Here is a 22,810-nt window from a genome sequence, read left to right as displayed (position 1 = left end):
TTTATTTTTTGGCAGTACTGGGAATCAACCCCATTTATTTATTAGTGGTGTTAGAGATCAAACCCAGGGCTTTGGGCATGCTAGGCAAGCCCTCTGCTAGCATTCCCCATTTACATACCCAGCCCCTTAGTCATCTTTGACAAGAGAACACATTCCCCTCAATCAAGACATGAGCATTTTTATCACCCTAGAAAGTTCCTTCATGCATATTCTCAGTCAGTGTCTGACCCCCAGAAGCAGCTACTGATCTGCTGATATCTATTACTGCAGAACAGTTTGCCTATTCTGCAACTTCATATAAATGGAATAACACAGCATACAGTTGGTCCTCTGTATTTGTGGTTTCTATGTGGTATGTGTAACTAACAACAGGTTGAAAATATTTTTATCAATTGTCCATACTAAACATTTACAGATTTTTCCCTAAACAATACAACTATTTATATAGAATTTACATTGTGTTGGGTATTATGAATAATGTAGCCATGACTTCAAGTATATAGTTGGATGCACATAGATTATATGCAAATACTATCCCATTTTATGTAAGGGACTTTAGCATCCATGGATTTTGGTATTTGTAGGGGTCCAGGAATCAACCCCCCATTATTATCTCTCCTTTCATTGAGCATATTTTTTTTACAATTTATTCATTTTGATTCACTGTACACAAATGGGGTACAACTGTTGTTTCTCGGGTTATACATGAAGTAGACTCACACCATTTGTGTAATCATACATGAACATAGGGAAATGATGATTGTCTCATTCTGTTATTTTTCTAAGATTCATTTTGATGGTGCACGTATTAGTATCTTATTACTTTTAATTGTTGAATAAAATTTTCTTGCATTTGCATGAGCATACCATAGATTGCTTATCCATTGATGGAGGTCTGGGCCACTTCTAGATTTTGGTCTTTATGAAAAAAAACTGCCATGAACATTCTTGCATAAAGCTCTTTTGTGGATGCTTTCATTTTTCCCAGATCAAAATATGTATAGTGAAGTAGCTGGGTAATATGGCAGATGTGCATTTAACTTTGTCTTACAAAACTCCCAGTTTTCCAAAGTAATTATATCAGTTTTCACCCTCCCTAGCAATGTGGAAGAGTTCCTGTTGCTTCAACATCCACACCAATATTTGGTGGTGTTAATGATTTTAATTTCAGTCACTCTAGGCAGCTTGTAGTGATATCTAATTGATGTTTAAATTTTCATTTCCTTGATAACTGATGATGTTGAACATTTTTTTTTGATGTTTTAATAGGCCATTTATTAAGCCTTCCTCTGTGAAATAATGTTCAAGCTTTTACTCAACTTTCATTTGGGTCATTTGTCTTTTCAGTTTCAGTTATATGGTATATATATATATATATATATATATATATACACACATACACATATATATATATATAAATGTTTTTCCCTTGATACAACTCACTTGTCAGATGTGTGTGTGTTACAAGTATTTCTTTATTTTTATAGTCTGGGATTATGTTTTTTTTTTTCTTAATGACATTTTGTCATGTGCAAGTTTTAAATTTTAATGAAGTCCAATTTATCAATATTTTATTGTATCGGTAGTTGCTGTGTTTTAAGAAATTATTGATTCTACTAAGGTCAGAAAAATATCCTCTATGTTTATTATAGGTGTTTGAAAACAAATCTCTCAGTCATCTCAGGTAATTTTTGTATGTGTGACATGAGCAGAGGTCAAGTTGTTCCTTCCTACGTAGATACCCAGTTGCGCCTGCATCTTATTGGGATCACACTTGCCTTTTCCCTTTGAATTTCTTGGATCTTCCTGTTGAAAATCATTTTACTGTATAAGTGTGGATGATTTTATGACTTTCTATTTGTTTCATCGATCTATTTGTCTATCCTTTGCCAGAACCACACTGTGTTGATTAATGAAGCTTAACAGCAAGCCTTAAAATCAGGTTAAACGCATGTTGCAAATTTGTTTTTCTCTTTCAAGATTGTTTTGCTCCTCTATGTCTTTTCTGTTTCTACAGCATTTCGCATCAGTTTTCCTATTTCACTGTGTTTCCAACAGCTATGGGGTTTCCACTCTCCTAGGAGGTTGTTGCTGCTTTTTGGATTTTGGCTCATTAGGTCTCTTTATAGCCTGCTCTGTCACACAGGCTTTTAAATATTGTGATTCTGTAGGTTATCTGGCTTGTTCTTGTTTTTAGGATGGGAGTAATGTTCTCTTGGGACTACATCTATAGTGGAAGTTGAATTCCAAAAAGCTTTTTATATTGTGTTTTATATTGAAATGATTACAAGCCAATCCTAATTGACTTTTTAATGTGTTCTCTCAATTATCATCATTGAAGCTAGAGTTTCACATAGAGGTGATAAAATATTCAAACCATTTTTAACAACTATTCAAACATTTGTAGAGTTAAAGTTATATTTAAAGATTTTAATAGCAATTTCTTTAATTGGCAAATACTTTGTTAAATTTCAGTTTGTAAAATGCAAACAGAATTCAAATGTATATTCCCTTATGCATATCAAGTACTTGAAAATAACAATAGAACTCTAATTTCAGAACATAAATGGCAAAGCAGTCACTGAAAATTAACTGGATTGCTAGAAAGAGTCCATCAGCCACAAGTTGACATTATCTGATATATATGAAATATAGATTTGCTGTTAGAAAATCAGTATGTCAAAGGTGTACCTCATGCCCAGGTTTTATTGCCCCATTGTACAGAATTGTCTAGCCATGGAATATACTTGTAATCATCAATGGATGAACTGGGTAAACAAACTATGGTGTACACACATGGAATACTCTTCAACATTAATAAAAAGAAAGAAATCTTGTCATTCAACAATGTGGATGAACCTAGAGGTAAGTGAAATGAGCAAGACAAAGAAAGAAAAAACGATTTCCCTTACATGTGGAATCTGAAATAATCAGACTCACAGAAGCAAGAGTAGAAGAGATGTCAGCAGAGGCTTAGGGGTGAAGAAGTAGGGACATGTTGATCAAAGTATAGGGGTTGTGATTCAGAGGTAGAGCATGTGTGAGGCACTGGGTTTGATTCTCAACACTGCATATAAATAAATGAATGTCCATTGACAACTAAAAAATACTTTAAAAAATTCAAAATTTCTCTTAGGAGAAATAAGTTCAAGAGATCTATGGTACAACATAGTGAGTCAGTTAATAGCAACATAGTATATATTTAAAAATAGCTGAGAGTAGATTTCACATGTTGTGGTTTGTGTGAAATTCAGGTGTTGCCAATGTGGTGGTATCAAGAGGTGGGCCCTTTAAGAGATGAATCGGACATGAGGGCCTCTCCCTGGGCAAAACTTTTAAAAAGAGACTTCATAGGGTTCTTGTCTACATGCAGTTCTTCTGCCTGGTGAGGATGTAGAATCTGGGTGCCATCTTGGAAGAGGAAAGCAGCCTTCAGCAGACAACTGAAACTGACGGCCCCTTGATCTTGACCTTGGCAGTCTCCAGAACTGTGAGAAGGTAAGTTCTATTCTTTATAAGATACCTGGTTTTAGGTATTCTGTTAGAGAAGCCCAGCACAAAACAATAAGATAGCATTCTGACCACTAAAAGTGGTAAATATACCAGGTAACACATGTTAATTAGCTTGGTTTAGCTATTCTACAATGTGTGCATATATTAAAACTCCATGTTGCAAACTATAAATGTATACACTTTTTATTTGTCCATTTAAAAAATTGAGAAGAGACTTGAGGTTACTGCCTAGAGCTGTGTCTGCCAAAAACTCTACCTTCACCCCAGCAAGATGAATCTTAGGTTGTGGACTCTACTCTTTGGGCCTCTCAAGGTGGGCTCATGGATGCCATGTCCATGATGGGTGGCTGAATGCCACTTTGCAGCTGGCTGCTGATGTAGACATCCAGGTGGAATGACTACTTTGGGTGCCACCTGTGAGAACTACAGGCCCGCCATTGGACCTTGCCGCTTGACCCACCCTTCCAGGAGTCATGGAAGAGGCTGCTTGTGGAATAAGGTGCCTGTATTTATGCTCCACCACTCCAATTTCTCTCAGCCACACAGAGGACTGGTGGAATCAATATGTTTAGGTCTACCTTCATCCTCTGCCACCATACCCATTGGGAAGCTCAGACAGGGTACCTCTGTACTGTACCAGGTCCCGAGCCTCCCTGCCATTCTACTTTATCTTGTGTTTTGAGCTCCCTTTTCACTTGCAAGGTTGCCAGCTAAAGGCAGGATGCCCACTTAAGTCAAAAATTCAGATAAATGATGACTAATATTTTCCTGTAAAAACGTCTCCAATGTAGCATGGGACATTCTTATATTTAAAAATATTATTAATCTGAAATTTTAATCTGGGATTCTTATATTTTTATCTGCTTAAACTAGCAACCGTATTCCCTGGGATACAGTCAGTAGTAAAGCAATCTTGATTGGTTGGGTTGAATTGACCAGCATCTTTGTCAACTCCACTGTCTGACAGAGCTGAAATATAATCATGTAGATCAATATACAGACATAGAGATGTCATGATCAAAGACATGGCTGAACCTAGTTAAAATGCCTAATGACTTGAAAAAGTCCTTCTGTACTGCTCTCGTTTCTCACAGGTCTCTCTAATAGAGTGTGGTTATGGAGCTCCAGAGTGATTTGAATCTTGACTCTACCACCAAACTAGTGTGGGAAGTGGAACAAACTATTTTTCATTTCTATGCTTCTGCACCTTCATCTTCTTTGTAAGGTGAACAGGTGCTGTCAGTACAAACAGGGCTGCGTGTGCAAACACCCAGTACAGTAAACAGTAAAAGCAGGCTGCAAGTGCTCAAAGCATGCTGTGTTTTAGTAAAAGAATTTTGGTGCTCGTGGCATCACAACAAACAGGAGACTGCCTTCTCTTCCTTTTTACAAGCATTTCCCTAAATTGTGAGTATATGTTCTGTGGGAAAAAAACCACTATCAAATGCATTTCTCTGATCAAAAGTTTGGGAAACACTACACATTTCGTCCCTTTGAGGCTTCACAGCATGTATTCATACATCAAAGCCTCTGAGATGCTACATTGCAGAGAAATTTGTTCTATTTTATTTACCCAGGATGTCTTAAATTTATTTACACATGAAACCATTCTTAGGCCAGTTCTGTCAAGTGAGCTGATATGAGCATAACAAAAACAATTCAAGCATCAGGCAGCTCCAGAACCAGAGCAGGTTCTGAGAATTCCAACCAACAAGTTGATCAGACAGCATTTATAGAAAAGTGGAGGTGAGATAAAACAATATTGACTGTAGCTAAGCTCATCAGCCAGTCCATTGGTTATAACTTAATGCATTCATTGTTTATGGCATAATTATTTAATTTGTTATAGGGCCTCTTGCAACTGCCTGACACTCAGTATAATTAAAATTTATATAGGTTTAGGCTGTTGGGCCGAGTGAGGGCTCCAGTCCAAATCCATGGCCTCGCACAAAATTCTACTTAAACATATTATTTAAAGTGACAAATAATAAAAAAGATAAAAATTGCAATACAACTCTATTGGAGGTGGGGGTTAGTGTAATGGTATAGGTGAACTAAACTCATATCCTAAAGGAAGTCAGATTTCCTAAATTAGTAAAAAACACAAGGGAAACAAACACATTGCACATAGAGCAGGAACTACCCAAACAACAGGAAATGCTACCATTACAAGTCCTTCTGTAAAACCTGACTTAAAAAATTTGTACATGGATTCAATAAAAGGTTTTTTTTTTTCTTCTTCAAAGTCTTTGCACAGCCTAAGTTTCCACGCTTGGTTTACTCCAGGCTGGGCCAACACTAGAACTGATGAAAAAGGAATGTCGAGGGAGTAAGGAGCCTCCATAACACCACCTCCCTGAATCTAAGAGCAAATGGTACCACGATCAATCTTTGCCAGCCAGCTGGAGTTCATGGACTGCTTCCCACTTGCTCCCTTTCCATTTCGTGCTCGCTTTAATCATGCTTCCTCCCCCCTCCCTTCTTCACATTTCATACCATCCTGCAGCTCTATATTGCAGTGTAAGATTAAAAAGAGGCTAATAAGCCCAGGGCAACTGGCTGATTGGTGAATCCAGCTACTGTACTATCTCCACAATATTATAACTATTTTTCCTCCCTGCAACTCCACATATATCTACTCCTTTAAGGCATTTTTAGCAAACAGATTCTGAGAATTCACTAGGAATCCTAAGTTAAGAAGGAATTTCAAGATGTAGCTAGCTTAGAAATGGGGTCCAGGTGCATTGCCTAAGTCCTCAAAGTCGCCAAAGCAAGTCAAGGTGGCCCGACTGACTGATTACATGATTGATTCTGCCTGGATTTAATTCCTTGCATTTCTGGAACTCAGCTGTGGTTTAGGTATTAGTATTCATCTTTTATCTAGAAACATTTAGTTTTCCTGGGTTTATGTGTATTAACATTAGGAACTAACGTTCATCCTTCAAAATATATCTCAGAATTCTCCACCTTTCTGAACACCCCATTCCCAGGATCCCATTTTCCTCCTCTTCTCCTCTCTTTTACTCATTGTTTCCTAGATGGTCTCCTAAACACCTTTGCTGCTGAGCTATCCTGCGATCCCCTTACCTATCTGGTCTCACTTTAGTAAAGCGTACCTCTTAGACACATAGCTGGTGTGTGCAATCCATGGTCTCTTGAGTGTGCATATGATGGGATATCACTCGATAGCTGGGTGCCTTTATAAGGCAGAGTTGATGGGACAGTCATTTGTGATTTTTATGAGCAACTGTGGTTTTCAACAGCAGGAACACAGCTTTGCCTTGATTTTTAGCTTACTGAGAGTGCTCCTGGGCTTCTGACCTTCAGAACTGTGGAATAATTTGTGTTGCTTTAAGCCAAAGACTATGTGGAAATTTGTTACAGTGGTAATAGGAAGCATGCAGATTTTTACTCCAACTCCATTTCATACAATCTTGATGGGACTATTAATCCAATTCTTACTCCTTTTTCCCCTCAAAGAGAAGACATGACCCAAATTTTCTCTCCTGAAATTTGTTTTTTAAGTGAACTGAGACCAGAATAGGATGGAATGCAACCAGCGGCAACACCTAGAACAATGCTTGTTACACATTTCAGCAGCTGAGTTCTGTCCATCTTTCCTGAAGTTGAGCACTCCAATTTCCATTTGAATCAGTTAGTGACCCATTATCTTTAGGCTAATCTTCATGTTTTTAAGTTAGCCACATCCATTTTTTTTTTTCTTAAAACCCAAAGCCTTACCAGCTATCATTTGCCAACACTCATCTTCTTCCCCAAATATTCTCTCCAGTTTGACTTCCCTTTGTAGGTTAAGCAGTATGTGTTTTAAATACAATTTAACTTTTTATGATTATTAACTCTTTCTGATTGACAACAACTTTTTGTGTTTTTGCTTTGTGGTACTGGGGTTGAACCCAGGGCCTCATGCATGCTAGGCAAGCACTCTGCCACTCAGCTACACCCTAGCCCTACAACTCTGTATACTCTAATTTTACAATAACTCTTAAAATGATTCTAGGATTGGCTACTATTAAATCCACTTCACTGATAGGAAAAGATGCAAAGAGATTAACTTGCCCCAATGTCATCTAGCTCATTCGTGGTAGCACCTGAATTCAAACATGGGTCTCATTTCCAGAAGTTCATTTGCTTAACCACCAAGCTATATTGCTTTAAGATAGGGAGTAATGATGGTCATCAAAGAAAGGTGGAAGGGGCATTCCTCACAGAAGATTCAAAAGGAAGGGCCAAAGAGTAAACTCTCTAGTTGTTGCAGTTGCAGAAGCTAAGGGAGGAGAATATTTTCAGAAAGGAGGAAAACTCCAAGGTAGAGGAAGAGCTTAATCAACCAATGTTGGTGTTTTCCTCCCCGTATTATATTCTGGGTTGTGCTATGTGGACAAAAAAAAAAAGAAAAAAAAAAAAAGAAAAAAAAAAAAAGGCATAAGAATAATGACAGGTTTTCAAGATGGCGGCCTGAGGGTGGCTGCATTTCATGTTGCTCCAGGACTCAGGATTCAAAAGAGGAGATATTGAGACGCTTGGGACCAACTCAAAGCAGCCGGGTGACTCTCACCCCCTGGGGGGGCATCCCGGATGGGACGGGGGTCCCGGAACGCAGGAAACTTTGTGAAGTAGAACTGCCAGCGAGACGCCCCTCCCCCCGCTGGAGCAGTGAACTCGGACAGCTGGGAGCGCTGTAGAGGAGGCCGCTCGGCACAGCGCTGGGACTCGGAGCAGCCACTGGGGCTCCGGCGACTGCCCAGGGGAAGAGTGGCGAGGAGAACTGTGTGGACTCAGGACACCGGGGCCTGCCCTGAGGAGGAGGAGAGGAGCGTGGCCACTTGGATTCGGAGAGACTGCACCAGAGCTACAGGCGGTTGCCAGAGGAGAAGCTGCGCGGCGAGCTGTTTGGACTCAGAACGATGCTTCTGAACCCCGGGGCCTGCCCTGAGGACGAGGAGGAGGAAGAGGAGCGCGGCCGCTTGGATTCGGGTGACTACACCAGAGCTACAGGCGGTTGCCAGAGAAGGGGCTGCGTGGTGAGCTGTTTGGACTCTGACCACTTCTGAACCCCGGGGCCTGCCCGGAGGAGTAGGAGAAGGAGGAGGAGGAGCGCGGCGGGTCCTTTGGACTCGCAGTGACTGCATTAGCGCTCCAGGCGGCTGCTCAGAGGGGAAGGCGAGTGGTGAGTTGTTTGGTCTTAAAGTGACAGCTCCTGAACACAGGGGGGCTGCCTGGAGGAGAAGCATGGTGGGACGCTTGGTCTTGAGTGGCCGCACCTGAGCTCCGGGCGGTGCCCAGAGGACCCGTGCAGCGGGTCACGTGGATTCAGAGCCACTCAGAGGGACTGCTCCTGAACACCCGGGGGGTTATCTGGAGAAGGAGGAGGAACGGGGAGGGTCACTTCGACTCGGAGTGATTGATTGCCCAGGGCTACGGGTGGTTGGTGGGAGGAGGAGGCACGAAGTGAGTTTCTTGGACTCCTAGTGACCGCACCGGCATACTGGGCGGCTGTCTGGAGGAAGAGGCCTGTGGCGGGTCTCTGGGACTCAGAGCGATTGTTCGGGGCCACAGGTGGCTGCTCAGAGGAGGGACCACGCAGCCAGGCGATTAGGTGCAGAGCAGGGTCCCAGGATCTAGGAGGCTTCTGGGTGGAAGAGCCGCACAGAGACAGGCTTAGGGCGGAGCGAAGGTTCCAGGCCTGTGGGCAAATTCTCTGAGGAGGGGCAGCCTAAGGAGATTCATCTGCGAAGGGTGAGGCTCCCAGGCCCAGGAGGTAGGGCCGGGCCCCTGGAAACTTTGCAGAGGAAGGCAGCCCAGCCCAGGCAGTAGCTGTAAATTGAGGGGAACCTCTAGGAGGAAACTGACCAGCGAGACCTCCCCACTGGGTGAGTCTTCCCTGCCGGGTGAGGTTTCCCCACAAGGACGGTAAAACCAGAGACACAGGCCCAAACAGGCCTTGCCTCAGCCCACAGCCTAGGTCCCCTTTGGATGACCATTGGTCAACAAGTGGAGGCACCTCTGCCCACTAGCAGGAAATATACCCCACCTGAAGGCCACCACTCCTAGAGAGGCAGCTTCCTTGTGGAACACCGCATTATCAACTTCCTCCAAGACTTCAGCCTACTGAAGGCTAAGAGGGGATATATATAGAAATCTTCAGGGACATTGTAAATCAACAGAGGAAATCTGCAATATCTCAGCGGTCCACTGATACCTGAACAATATGAGAAAACAAGGAAAGAAAATGATGCAAACAAATCTAGATGTTACATCAATAAAACCCAATGACAGCATGGCAGAAGAAATGACAGAAAAGGAGTTCAGAATGTACATAATTAAAATGATCAGAGAAGCAAACGATGAGATGAAAGAGCAAATGCAAGCATTGAATGATCGCACCAATCGACAGTTAAAAGAGCAAATACAGGAAGCAAAAGATCATTTCAATAAAGAGTTAGAGATATTGAAAAAAAACCAAACAGAAATCCTTGACATGAAGGAAACAATAAACCAAATTAAGAACTCCATAGAAAGCATATCCAATAGAATAGAACACCTGGAAGACAGAACCTCAGACATTGAAGACAAAATATTTAACCTTGAAAACAAAGTTGAACAAACAGAGAAGATGGGAAGAAATCATGAACAGAATCTACAAGAACTATGGGATATCATGAAAAGGCCAAATTTAAGAATTATTGGAATTGAGGAAGGTCTAGAGAAACAAGCCAAAGGAATGAACAACCTATTCAATGAAATAATATCAGAAAATTTCCCAAATCTGAAGAATGAAATGGAAAATCAAGTTCAAGAGGCTTATAGGACTCCAAATACACAAAATTACAACAGACCCACACCAAGGCACATTATAATGAAAATACCTAACATACAAAATAAAGACAGAATTTTAAAGGCTGTGAGAGAAAAGAACCAAATTACATTCAGGGGGAAACCAATACGCATATCAGCAGATTTTTCAATCCAGACTCTAAAAGCTAGAAGGTCCTGGAACAACATTTTTCAAGCCCTGAAAGAAAATGGATGCCAACCAAGAATCTTATACCCAGCAAAACTTACCTTCAACTTTGACGATGAAATAAAATCCTTCCATGATAAACAAAAGCTAAAAGAATTTACAAAAAGAAAGCCAGCATTACAGAACATTCTCAGCAAAATATTCCATGAGGAAGAGATGAAAAACAAAGAAGCAAATCAGCAAAGGGAGGAATTATCCTAAAGGAATTGTCAAATAAAGGAGGAAACAAGTTGTGTCAAACAAATAAATAAACAAAATTTTAAAAATGAACCAAATGACCGGGAAACCAAATTATTTCTCTATAATAACCCTGAATGTTAATGGCCTGAATTCATCAATCAAAAGACATAGACTGGCAGACTGGATTAAAAAGAAAGATCCAACAATATGTTGCCTGCAAGAGACTCACCTCATAGAAAAAGATACCCATAGATTAAAGGTGAAAGGATGGGGAAAAACATACCATGCACATGGACTCAGCAAAAAAGCTGGAGTATCCATCCTCATTTCCGATAATGTGGACTTCAAGCCAAAGTTAGTCAGAAGGGATAAAGAAGGTCATTTCATACTGCTTAAGGGAAGCATAAATCAGCAAGATATAACAATCATAAACATCTATGCCCCAAACAGTGGCTCATCTACGTATGTCAAAGAAATCCTTCTCAATTTCAGAAACCAAATAGACCATAACACAATAATACTAGGTGATTTTAACACGCCGCTCTCACCACTGGACAGATCTTCCAGACAAAAATTGAACAAAGAAACCATAGATCTCAATAACACAATCAATAATTTAGACTTAACGGACATTTATAGAATATACCATCCAACCAAGAGTGAATACACTTTCTTCTCAGGAGCACATGGATCCTTCTCTAAAATAGACCATATATTATGCCACAAAGCTAATGTTAGCAAATACAAGAAGATAGAGACACTAGCATGTATTCTATCAGATCATAATGGATTGAAGTTAGAAATAAATGAACGAGTAAAACAAAGAAACTATTCCAACATCTGGAGATTAAACAATATGCTATTATATGATGAATGGATAACAGAAGATATTAGGAAGGAAATTAAAAAATTCTTAGAGGTAAATTAGAACAAAGAAACATCATATCAAAATCTCTGGGACACTATGAAAGCAGTACTTAGAGGGAAATTTATTTCATGGAGCGCATTTAATAAAAGAAGTAAAACTCAACAAATAAACAACCTAACACTACAGCTCAAAGCCCTAGAAAAAGAAGAACAGACCAGCACCAAAAGTAGTAGAAGACAGGAAATAGTTAAACTGAGAGCTGAAATCAATGAAATTGAAACAAAAGAAACAATACAAAAAATTGACAAAATAAATAGTTGGTTCTTTGAAAAAATAAACAAAATTGATAAACCTTTAGCCACACTAACAAAGAGAAGACGAGAGAAAACCCAAATCACTAAAATTCGGAATGAACAAGGAAATATCACTACAGACAGGATGGAAATACAAAACATAATTAGAAGCTATTTTGAAAATCTATACTCCAACAAAATAGAAAATTTCGAAGACATCAACAGGTTTCTAGAGACATATGAATTGCCTTAACTGAATGAGGAGGACATAAACAATTTAAATAGACCAATTTCAAGTACTGAAATAGAAGAAGTCATCAAAAGCCTACCAACAAAGAAAAGTCCAGGACCAGATGGGTTCTCAGCCGAGTTCTACAAAACCTTTAAGGAAGAGCTCATTCCAATACTTCTCAAAGTATTCCATAAAATAGAAGAGGAGGGAACCCTCCCAAACTCATTCTATGAAGCCAATATCACACTGATACCTAAACCAGACAGAGACTCATCAAGGAAAGAAAATTTCAGACCAATATCCTTAATGAACATCGACGCAAAAATTCTCAACAAAATTTTAGCAAATCGCATACAAAAACATATTAAAAAGATAGTGCACCATGATCAAGTGGGTTTCATCCCAGGGATGCAAGGTTGGTTCAACATCAGGAAATCAATAAACGTAATTCACCATATTAATAGACTTAAAGTCAAGAATCACATGATTATTTCAATAGATGCAGAAAAAGCATTTGATAAAATGCAGCACCCCTTCATGCTCAAAACACTAGAAAAAATAGGGATAGTGGGAACATTCCTTAACATTGTAAAGGTCATTTATGCTAAGCCCATGGCTAATATCATTCTAAATGGAGAAAAACTGAAAGCATTCCCCCTAAAAACTGGAACAAGGCAGGATGCCCTCTTTCACCACTTCTATTCAACATCGTTCTTGAGACTCTGGCCAGAGCAATTAGACAAACCAAAGAAATTAAAGGGATACGAATTGGAAAAGAAGAACTCAAACTATCCCTCTTCGCTGATGACATGATTATATATTTAGAGGAACCTGGAAATTCCACCAGGAAACTCTTAGAACTCATCAGTGATTTCAGTAAAGTAGCAGGTTACAAGATCAATGCCCTTAAATCCAACGCATTTTTATACATAAGTGATGAATCTTCAGAAAGAGAAATTAGGAAAACTACCCCATTCACAATAGCCTCAAAAAAAATAAAATACGTGGGAATCAATCTCACAAAAGAGGTGAAAGACCTCTACAATGAGAACTATACAACACTAAAGAAAGAAATTAAAGAACACCTTAGAAGATGGAAAGATCTTCCATGTTCTTGGATAGGAAGAATTAATATTGTCAAAATGGCCATACTACCTAAAGTGCTATACAAATTCAATGCAATTCCAATTAAAATCCCAATTGTGTACCTTACAGAAATAGAGCAAGCAATTATGAAATTCATCTGGAAGAATAAGAAACCCAGAATAGCTAAAGCAATCCTTAGCAGGAAGAGTGAAACAGGGGGTATTGCAATACCAGATCTTCAACTCTACTACAAAGCAATAGTAACAAAAACGGCATGGTATTGGTACCAAAATAGAAAGGTAGATCAATGGTACAGAATAGAGGACACGGACACAAACCCAAACAAATATAATTTTCTCATACTAGACAAAGGGGCCAAAAATATGCAATGGAGAAAAGATAGCCTCTTCAACAAATGGTGCTGGGAGAATTGGAAATCCATATGCAACAGAATGAAACTAAACCCATATCTCTCACCATGCACGAAACTAAACTCAAAATGGATTAAGGACCTCGGAATCAGACCAGAGACCCTGCAGATTATAGAAGAAAAAGTAGGTCCAAATCTTCACCTTGTTGGTCTAGGACCAGACTTCCTTAACAGGACTCCCATAGCACAAGAAATAAAAGCTAGAATCAACCACTGGGATAGATTCAAACTAAAAAGCTTTCTCTCAGCAAAGGAAACTATCAGCAATGCGAAGAAAGAGCCTACAGAGTGGGAGAATATCTTTGCCAATCATACTTCAGATAGAGCACTAATCTCCAGAATCTATAAAGAACTCAAAAAACTTTACTCCAAGAATTCAAATAATCCAGTGGACAAATGGGCTAAGGAAATGAATAGACACTTCACAGAAGAAGATCTACAAGCAATCAACAAACATATGGAAAAGTGTTCAACATCTCTAGTAATAAGAGAAATGCAAATCAAAACCACCCTAAGATTCCATCTCACCCCAATTAGAATGGCGATTATCAAGAATACGAGCAACAACAGGTATTGGCGAGGATGTGGGGAGAAAGGTACACTCATACACTGCTGGTGGGGCTGCAAATTAGTGCAGCCACTCTGGAAAGCAGTGTGGAGATTCCTTAGAAAACTTGGAATGGAACCACCATTTGACCCAGCTATCCCACTCCTTGGCCTATACCCAAAGGACTTAAAATCTGCATACTACAGAGATACAGCCACATCAATGTTCATAGCTGCTCAATTCACAATAGCCAGACTGTGGAACCAACCTAGATGCCCTTCAATTGATGAGTGGATAAAGAAACTGTGGTATATATATACAATGGAATATTACTCAGCCATAAAGAATGATAAAATTATGACATTTGCAGGCAAATGGATGAAATTGGAGAATATCATGCTAAGTGAGATAGGCCGATCTCAAAAAGCCAAAGGATGAATGATATCGCTGATAAGTGGAGGATGACACATAATGGGGGGGAGGGAAGGGTTAGAGTTAGGGTTAGGGAGGGGGGCAAGTATGGAGGAAGGAACTACTGTATAGAGGGTAAAGAGGGGTGGGAGGGGTGGGGGGAAGGGAAAAAATAACAGAATGAATCAAACAACATTGCTCTATGTAAATTTATGATTACACAAATGGTATGCCTTTACGCCATGTACAAACAGAGAAACAACATGTGTCCCATTTGTTTACAATTAAAAAAAAAAAAAAAACTGAGAACCCTGCCTTATAAAAAAAAAAAAAAAAACAAAAACAAAAAAACAAAAGAACAACAACAAAAAAAAACGAATAATGACAAACAAAAACCATGGGTTCCCGGTCCCATGGGTGTTAGCAATCTAGTTCTCATGATAATAAGAACAGGGTAGCAAAGAAAGACTGTTGGGAGGATTAAAGGAAGTAATGCAAGAAAATATCTGAGCAAGGTGTTTGGCAAGTAATGAAGCTAAGTAAACATTTACTCTAATTCTGAAATCAAGTGAGCCCTCCCTTGAGCAGAGATGTTTACTTAAGATATGGCAGTGCCTCCTCCTGAGATTTGCCACAGCTTGCAGCCCTGATCCAAGGTCTGCCAGTTTTTTGTTTACTTGTCTAAGCGTCATCTTATTTTCCTTTTTGTAGTTCCCTGGAGGGCTTTTCACATTGGGCTCCCATCCACCACTGCCAATGCTTATTACGTAGTGCAGAGGGTGGGGTTTTTCTCTCTTCTTCCTTCCCCAACTGGGTGGTCAGAAGATCCTCTTTGATGAGAAGGAAAAGGCGTCTGCATAATAACTCATTAGTGTCTCTAGAGAGAGATTGGTTGTCTTCAAGGATTCCTGCCCAGGCCAGATTTTTTCAACTCAATACAGTATCCACCAGAAGGAAAGGAAGGGCCTAAAGCCTTCCTCTTAGTGCTATCCAGGGAAAACTGACAGCCATGGTCAGGGGTCTAGAGGAAGGAATGGGGGCTGGGAGAAGGGTGGAGACAAAATCACCAAGAGTCAAAGGAGAGAAGAACTGAGTGGAACAGAGAACAAGTAGACCAAGAGGCAATGCTACACAGCAGGAACATTCTCCCATTTGTTCTATGAATTCTTACATCTGTTTCAAGGAATGTGCTCATAAAAAAAGAAGACTCCTGCCCCCAAAGAACTCTTATGACAATAAAGGTGTGGACAATAAATTCATGAATAAATAGACAAATCAGATGACTTCAGAGAGTGCTAAGAACTAAGTGATAAGACAAAGAAGATAGTAAGAGGGAGTGGCTGGGTGGGAGAGGAGGGAGCAGTACTGGATAAAGAGGCCTGGGAAAGACGCCCAAGAGGTGATAGGGAAACTGAGTTCTGAATGACATAGACAGCATGTGGAGATCAAAATAATGTTTTAGGGAAAAAAGATAGCAAGTTCAACATGGAGATGAAGAGAAAGACTGGTCCAGACAGTAGAGAGAAAAGTCCAATATCTTAGTGGTCATGACCTTGGTGTGGCCAAGAGATGAGGTATAGATAGAGGGCCGAGGGTCTGGGGTAGGCTGGTTGTGCTCCATCCTTTAGATGTGCGGGTTTGGGCATGATTGTCTATGGTGGGAACTTTCACTTGTATGGCGGACTGCACTGTCTAAATGTCCTCCCAAATGTCAAGGGGAAAGGCAAAGATAAGGAAGAATCTCAGGCCAGAAAAGTGAGATGATTATTCCAGAGACACAGCAAATGAGTAGTGGAATCTATACTCAAATCCAGCTCCACAGAAATGCTCTCTGCATCTGCCTCTTGAGCTGCTCACTTTCAAAGAAATTTTGTTTCTTTACTCTTTCTACAATGTGATTTAAAATAAAAACCAACACAGGGCTGGGGAGATAGCTCAGCTGGTAGAGTGCTTGCCTTGTAAGCACAAGGCCCTGAGTTTGATCCCCAGCACTGCAATAAATAAATAAATAAATATAAAAAATAAAAAAACACACACACACAACTGGTCATCATTCTTAGTTATTAAGCTGCATTATTTTATGATCCTATAGTTTGCCTCCTATCTCCCTTCCACCTTTCTTTTCTTTGTGAAGTCAAGAATGTCTTCCTCCACATAGTTGGTTTATCCTCTGCCCCACATCAGTAGGCCTCTGAAAGCTGAGTACTCTTTTCTTTTTTGGTAGTGGGAATTGAACTCGGGACAACTCAACCGCTGAGCCACGTAAAGGCTGGGTATTCTTGGCCAAAGAGAAATGCAGTCATTTCAATATCCAAAAGAAAGGGAGGTAGGCATTTCATGATGCCATTCCCTACCAAATTCCTGCAGCTCAGGAGATTGGGGCCCAGCTGTACTCCCCTTCTGGTCCATTATTCCAAAGTTCCCACTTATCCTGGGGGCAGATATTGCAGGGAGTCTTAAAGATCAGAGGAAGTACCAAAATTTTGGGTGGGTCTCATAAAGATGTACATTTCATGGCTCTACCATGAGAGGCTCTGATTCAGTGGCTCTGGGATGGATCCCAGGAATCTGCATTTTAAGAGACGGTTCCATCAATTTGTTTTCTGTAAATCGATTCTAATTTCAATGACAGAAATAATCTGACTTCATATTTCAATCCAAACACGTGTGTTAATGAGTTTCAAAAGAATGATTTAATACTCCTTAAATAACATTAGAATTTAATATTGAGTAAATATTAGATAATGAAACTAGTGAGAAATTACAGAATGCTTATTATAAAAAGGTTAGGTATAATTTATCTACTTTATAATAAGTTGGAACAATACATTTTAAAAATAATCTGACTTAAGCCAGTCTTGGGTCCCCATCTTTCCCAAGGGACATAGAATCAAGAAGGGCTAGCCAGGGGCTGGTCCTTTGATATCCTGTCTGATATGACTGCCCCAGAGCACCACCACATTCTCTAAGCTCAGTGATATCCCTGGAAGTCTGACAGCTTTACTGCTTTCTAGGCAGACTTGGAGCCTGGAGAGCTGGTGGGAGAGACAGAGCTGAGAACACTGGTGCCAAGTCCCCAGGCTCTCTGGGTGCCAAGCAGCCATTCCTTTCACTTTTCTCTCACCCTGCTCTGAAGGCCTCTTCAGAGCTGTGTGGGGGTCAGTGTATATGGGAATCCTGCATACGGCATCTCCCTCCCAGTCAGCGAACACTGTAAGTACCCCAAGGAATTCTGATCTAGGTGGTCCTTGCATTGATGCCTTAGTGTATTTTGGGTTTATCGATATATTCCTTCAAGCTGCATTTATTAACTTAGACTCTCTGCCAGGTATGTCTTAGACACTGAAGATGGAACAGTGATCAAGACAGGCAGAAGTTTTTGCCATCATGGAGCTTTCCTTTTGGTCTTCTTTAAGCAGAAAATAAACAAATTGGGATGGAATATGTATTATATAGTATTAGGGAGTAATGAGGAAAGAGGTACAGGGTAGAAAGCAGAAGGCAGAGGGAGGAGGGACAGTGGCACTACTTTTTACAAGGATGACTCATTTCTCTCAGAGAAGGTTATATGTGGGGTAAGGTCTGGATGGAGGGAGCAGAGTTTTCAAGGAAGAGGCCCCCAGCAGAGAGACACAGGTCTGAGCCTGGGGTGTACTGGCTGATTCTGGAGGACAGTGGGGAAGCCAGTGTGGCATGAGCAGAGGCCTCAGTTGCATGGGTCAGCATAGTCAGTCAGGAGGGTCATGAGCAGGGAAGTACTTGGGTTTTACTAGATTTCAAAGGGCAAACCCATTTAGATGCGGTAATGATTACCACAGAGCACACTGCTGGAGTCCTGGCCAGAACCTCTGGTACTCCTCTTAGCAGCTCTGGGTTTCTGTCCTGGTTTCTGGGTACATTTAGAGGACGCTTGAGGGCACCGGAGTCTCTTCACCCTGTGGCAGAACTTGAGTCAGAGCAACCTGAAAAGTTTAAGGCCTGCTCATGGAGTCCCAGTCCCAAACCCGTGCTGACTGCTAAGGGTATAGGGAATTCCACTTCTTCCCCTTCCCCATCCTGCTGCCTGCACTCTTTGACTGGGGTCTTGCTACTTGCTCCAAAACTGTGGTTCAAGTTCTGCTTCTGGGAAAACCATAGGCGACATATTTCGTGAACCTTCTCTTGGTCAGACTGTGTCCCCAGGCCCCTAAAATTTGGTAAGAACTCTCTAGCAGTGTCTCTGTGCTTGTGCTTTCTACCTGCCTTCTCCTGAGACTTTAATCTCCTCCGTGTATATGAACTTTAAGGTGCTTGCTTTCTTTGGGGAGTGGGAAGAAGATTTATTTTTAAAAAAAATTATAATAATATCAACCTTTGCTCCATATTTGCTAAGTGCCAGGAATAATGCTAAGTGTTGTGTACATGTGATCTCTGGGAGTAGGTTTAATAGCTCTGTCATACCAGCTGATTATTACTTTTAACCTTGGAACCATGTGTGATTTCAGTGAAGCAGAAGTCCAGATGTAGCTGGCACTCTGAAGGAATGATCAGCCAGCCTTGGAATTGTCCTTCTCCTGATGCCTGAAGCTGGCTTCTGTTACCCTATTGCTATCATTATCAGATGCATTGTCAATTAGTTCAGAATGTCAGAAATGCTTCTTGATTGGTGAAATTAGTGGCTTGTTAAATAGCATGGCAACTGTTAGAAGTGGGTTTCCAATGGTGAGATGAAGATCGTCAAGCTATTTGGAGTGGATAAAAATACTTGAGAAATAATCTCTACCCTTGCATGAGTTGGGTATAAAGATTCAGAGATATCTATGACCTGAATTCCTGGAAACAACTCAAGGGGGTGTCTCCCTAATCTGTCTGGTGTGCAGCCATGAGCAAGAAGGAGCATCTTGGTGTTTCACACCAGCTATACCATTATTAGAACCCTCCTTCAGCAAGTCAGAGGTCTGCTTCCAGGGGTCTTTCAAGAAAAATGCAGTTTTAGACACTCAAGGGACAGATTAGATATGAAATGTCTAATGGGGCTTACAGAATAGATATTATGACTACTTTGAGGTTTGCTTGTTAATAAGTAACTATACATGTTGCAGAATTTTGAAATATTCCTTCTTAACCTAGTGGCTAGCTTGTAGAAGAAGAGTTGGTCAACTCACATCAATCAATCTTCTTGTGTTCTTTATATATCTACCCAAAGGAACCTAAGAAATGTGCATGGTGAAACTGTCTTATGTCAGTTCACAATAATTCCTGTGAATGGGCTACCACTTTCAGATGACTTAAGTAATTTGCCTTTGGTCACCAGAGAGTGGAAAGGTCAGGGTCCAAGTTAGACTTTTTTACTTTTTGTAATCTGAGGATTGAACCCAGGACCTTGTGCAGGTTAGGCACATGCTGTACCACCCAGTCACATGCCCAGCCCCAAATCACACTTTTAATCCAGGGTCTACTGTCTCAATCCCTGTGTTGTCTGGACACCACAACTTCTTATCCATTTCTTCCTCCATTTCTCTCCACGGATTGACCCATTGGCATTTGGTCCTGGATGATACTTTGTTGTGGGGCTGTCCTATGCATTGTAGGATGTTTGGCTGCATCCCTGGCCTCCATCTGCTAGATGTGGCAAAATGTCAGCCTCAGTTTTTATAATCAAAAGTTGTCTCCAGGCATTGTCATATGTTCTCTTGGGAATGAAACTGCCCCTGATTGAGAAGCACTCATAAAGATTCTACCTTCGTGGCAAAATACTACCTCTTGTAAGAAAAAAACAAAAACTAATAGCTATGTTTAACCATGTGCTTACTATGTGTTATGTAATGCATTTGACATTTTACCTATGTGATCATTAACCACATTAGTTCAGGTGGATAAGATGTGCTCATTACAGCTGTTCGAGGTAAGTGGGAGTAGGCTCCACACCACCTTACAAAGTACCCAAGACCTTTATACAGCTCAATATACACGTGTGCAAGTCTGCTTATTGTGATGAAACTTGCACCGTCCTTTTGGTCCTTCCACAGACCTGAGGTGGTCTTTTTGACAGACATCCCTGTCACTGCTATAGATGTGCGTCCTATGGATCCTGATAGACTGAATATACAAGTGGACAATGGACAGGCCAGATATAACCATACAACTCTGACCAACAACTTTTGTAGCACACAGTACAAGAAGTCAAACCACAGCTTCTGCAGCATCAGTTCAGAAAGGTCAATCACTGCCAATATGCCCAATTTGTTCCCCCCACTTTCAACTCAGGAGCAGAGAAAGCCAAATATGCTCCCCAACCAATCGCACAGGGTGCCCCACTTCTAGTTAGCCTGCCTTCAGTTTCCTTCTGCTAACAAGCATCAGTCAGAGCACCTGAAAGTCTTCCTTTTTTCCATTATAATGCCTTGCCTTCCTTTAAGACTCTGACAAAAGCAGATCATGAGGGTGCCTGGCTCCCTTGCTGTGTCAAGCTCTGGATACATTGCCCCTGTGTGTGTTCTCATTTGGGTGGTCTCCATTTATTTTTTCCAGTCTCCTTTCCACCACCTGGCTATCAGGCAGCATACCATCAAGGAAGCAGGATTCAGATGAAATTCTGCTGCACACGAGTAGCGCATGGTAAGGTGAGCACAAAAGCAGTTGTGCATGCTTGTTTTATTGGCTTGTGAAAGCCCCAGTCTCAGTTCAGTTTTTTCCAAGACCTTGCAAGGAATCTTCAACTGGACATGAATATTATTCTAGACAAAAGAGGCAAGATAGCTAGCTAAGTTCTCTAAGTTATATTCTTGGATAACTCTTGGAATCCTCTTCTAAGTATCTGAACACAGGTCAGACTGGTGGCCTAGAGTTTTACTCCAATGAGGACTACTGTACTTTCTAATTTCTCATGTTCCTGTCCATACAAGGGTCTGAGGGTACATATGATATTGCTAACCTTTATCTATACATTGAACACAACTTATTTTACCAATGAAAATTTGCTCTCAAGATCCCCAATTCTAACTTTTTAGCCCTTAACTCTGATCAAGATAGCCAGCTTGGAGAAGATTCCACAGTGTTCTGGAGTATGAGAACCGAAATGGAGTCTCTTGTGCTAATAAGCCCTAGAGGATGAATTTCTGAGTAGGACCCTTCAAATGTTAACTAACAACAGATCCTAGGGAGTCATTCTTAATTTTCTATGCTTTGAACCCCTTTGGGTTCAATCCCAAATTTTGGGTAAAATCCCTGGATGCCTTCAGAATAATATTGATAAATGAATAAAAGCTACATAGGAGTAAATCAATTATATTGAAATATAGTTATCAAAATCTTGAGAAACAAATATACAATAACAAATATATGTGCCTCTTTTCTCCCCCAGAACTGGGGGTGGATCCCAGGACTTCACACATGGTAAGTAAACACTCTACCACTGAGCTATATCCCTAGTCTTTTTATTTTGAGACTGTCTTACCAAATTTCCTAGGCTGGCCTCAAATTTGTGATCCTCCTGCCTCAGTCTGCTGAATAGCTAGAATTATGGGCATGGGCAGTGTGCCATATGGGCAGGGGCTTGTGCTTCTTTATCAGTGCACTAAATATTAAGGACTGGTGGCATCCCTAAGAGCTACCATACGTTTGGAGTAGTGATGGGTCTAAAATTTTGAAATATCTGCAACAATGATAATGTGATATACAAATATCTATAATATCTATTGGTTAAAAAAAATCACAGAATCTTCTGTGACTGTCTGCATTTGTATTAGGAGGAAATGCTAAATTTTAGTTAGAGGCTTCTAAAAATAAAGATATAATCTTTTTCAATTCAAGTTCATGAACTTCCTTGGATTCTTTCTGGGTCTTGGCATAAGAAGTCCTGCCCCAGAGAATATACTTGAGTACTCACTGAAAGCATACTCTCTGTGCTGAAGCAAGGTTTAACATGCCAGGTTTGAGTGTAGGATATCTTGCATTTGTCATTTTCTTTCCCATTCCTTGTAGAAGGCAAGTTCCCAGAAAGCATAGACTTGTGTGAACTGCCAGATGTCAGTGTTAGAACAGTCCAATATTTACTAAATAACGAATGAGATAGAGAAAGCAAGGTGATGTGTGTGGATGGCCTGAGGTGAACAGGGAGATCACTGTATGTAGTGCTGCCCAAGTCAAGGTCAGCCCAGAAGATAGAGTGAATATTGGTTCATTATTCCTTGGGCCACTGAGGGGAGGTGGGCTCACCCATGGCCCTAG

General features: G+C 40.6%; 1 long non-coding RNA gene across 1 annotated transcript; it reads left to right on the top strand.

The window, feature by feature from the left end:
- The first annotated feature begins 3,373 nt into the window (after positions 1–3,373).
- On the top strand, positions 3,374–21,976 carry LOC306658577. Its single transcript, XR_013763088.1, has 3 exons — positions 3,374–3,498; positions 21,113–21,199; positions 21,945–21,976. It is a non-coding gene; the product is annotated as an uncharacterized lncRNA (long non-coding RNA).
- The last annotated feature ends 834 nt before the right edge of the window (positions 21,977–22,810 follow it).

This window comes from Sciurus vulgaris (assembly GCF_902686455.1).
Source record: "Sciurus vulgaris genome assembly, chromosome: 3".
Taxonomy (NCBI): domain Eukaryota; kingdom Metazoa; phylum Chordata; class Mammalia; order Rodentia; family Sciuridae; genus Sciurus; species Sciurus vulgaris.
The sequence above is the reverse complement of the archived record's forward strand: the minus strand, read 5'-3'. Positions and strand labels throughout refer to the sequence as shown.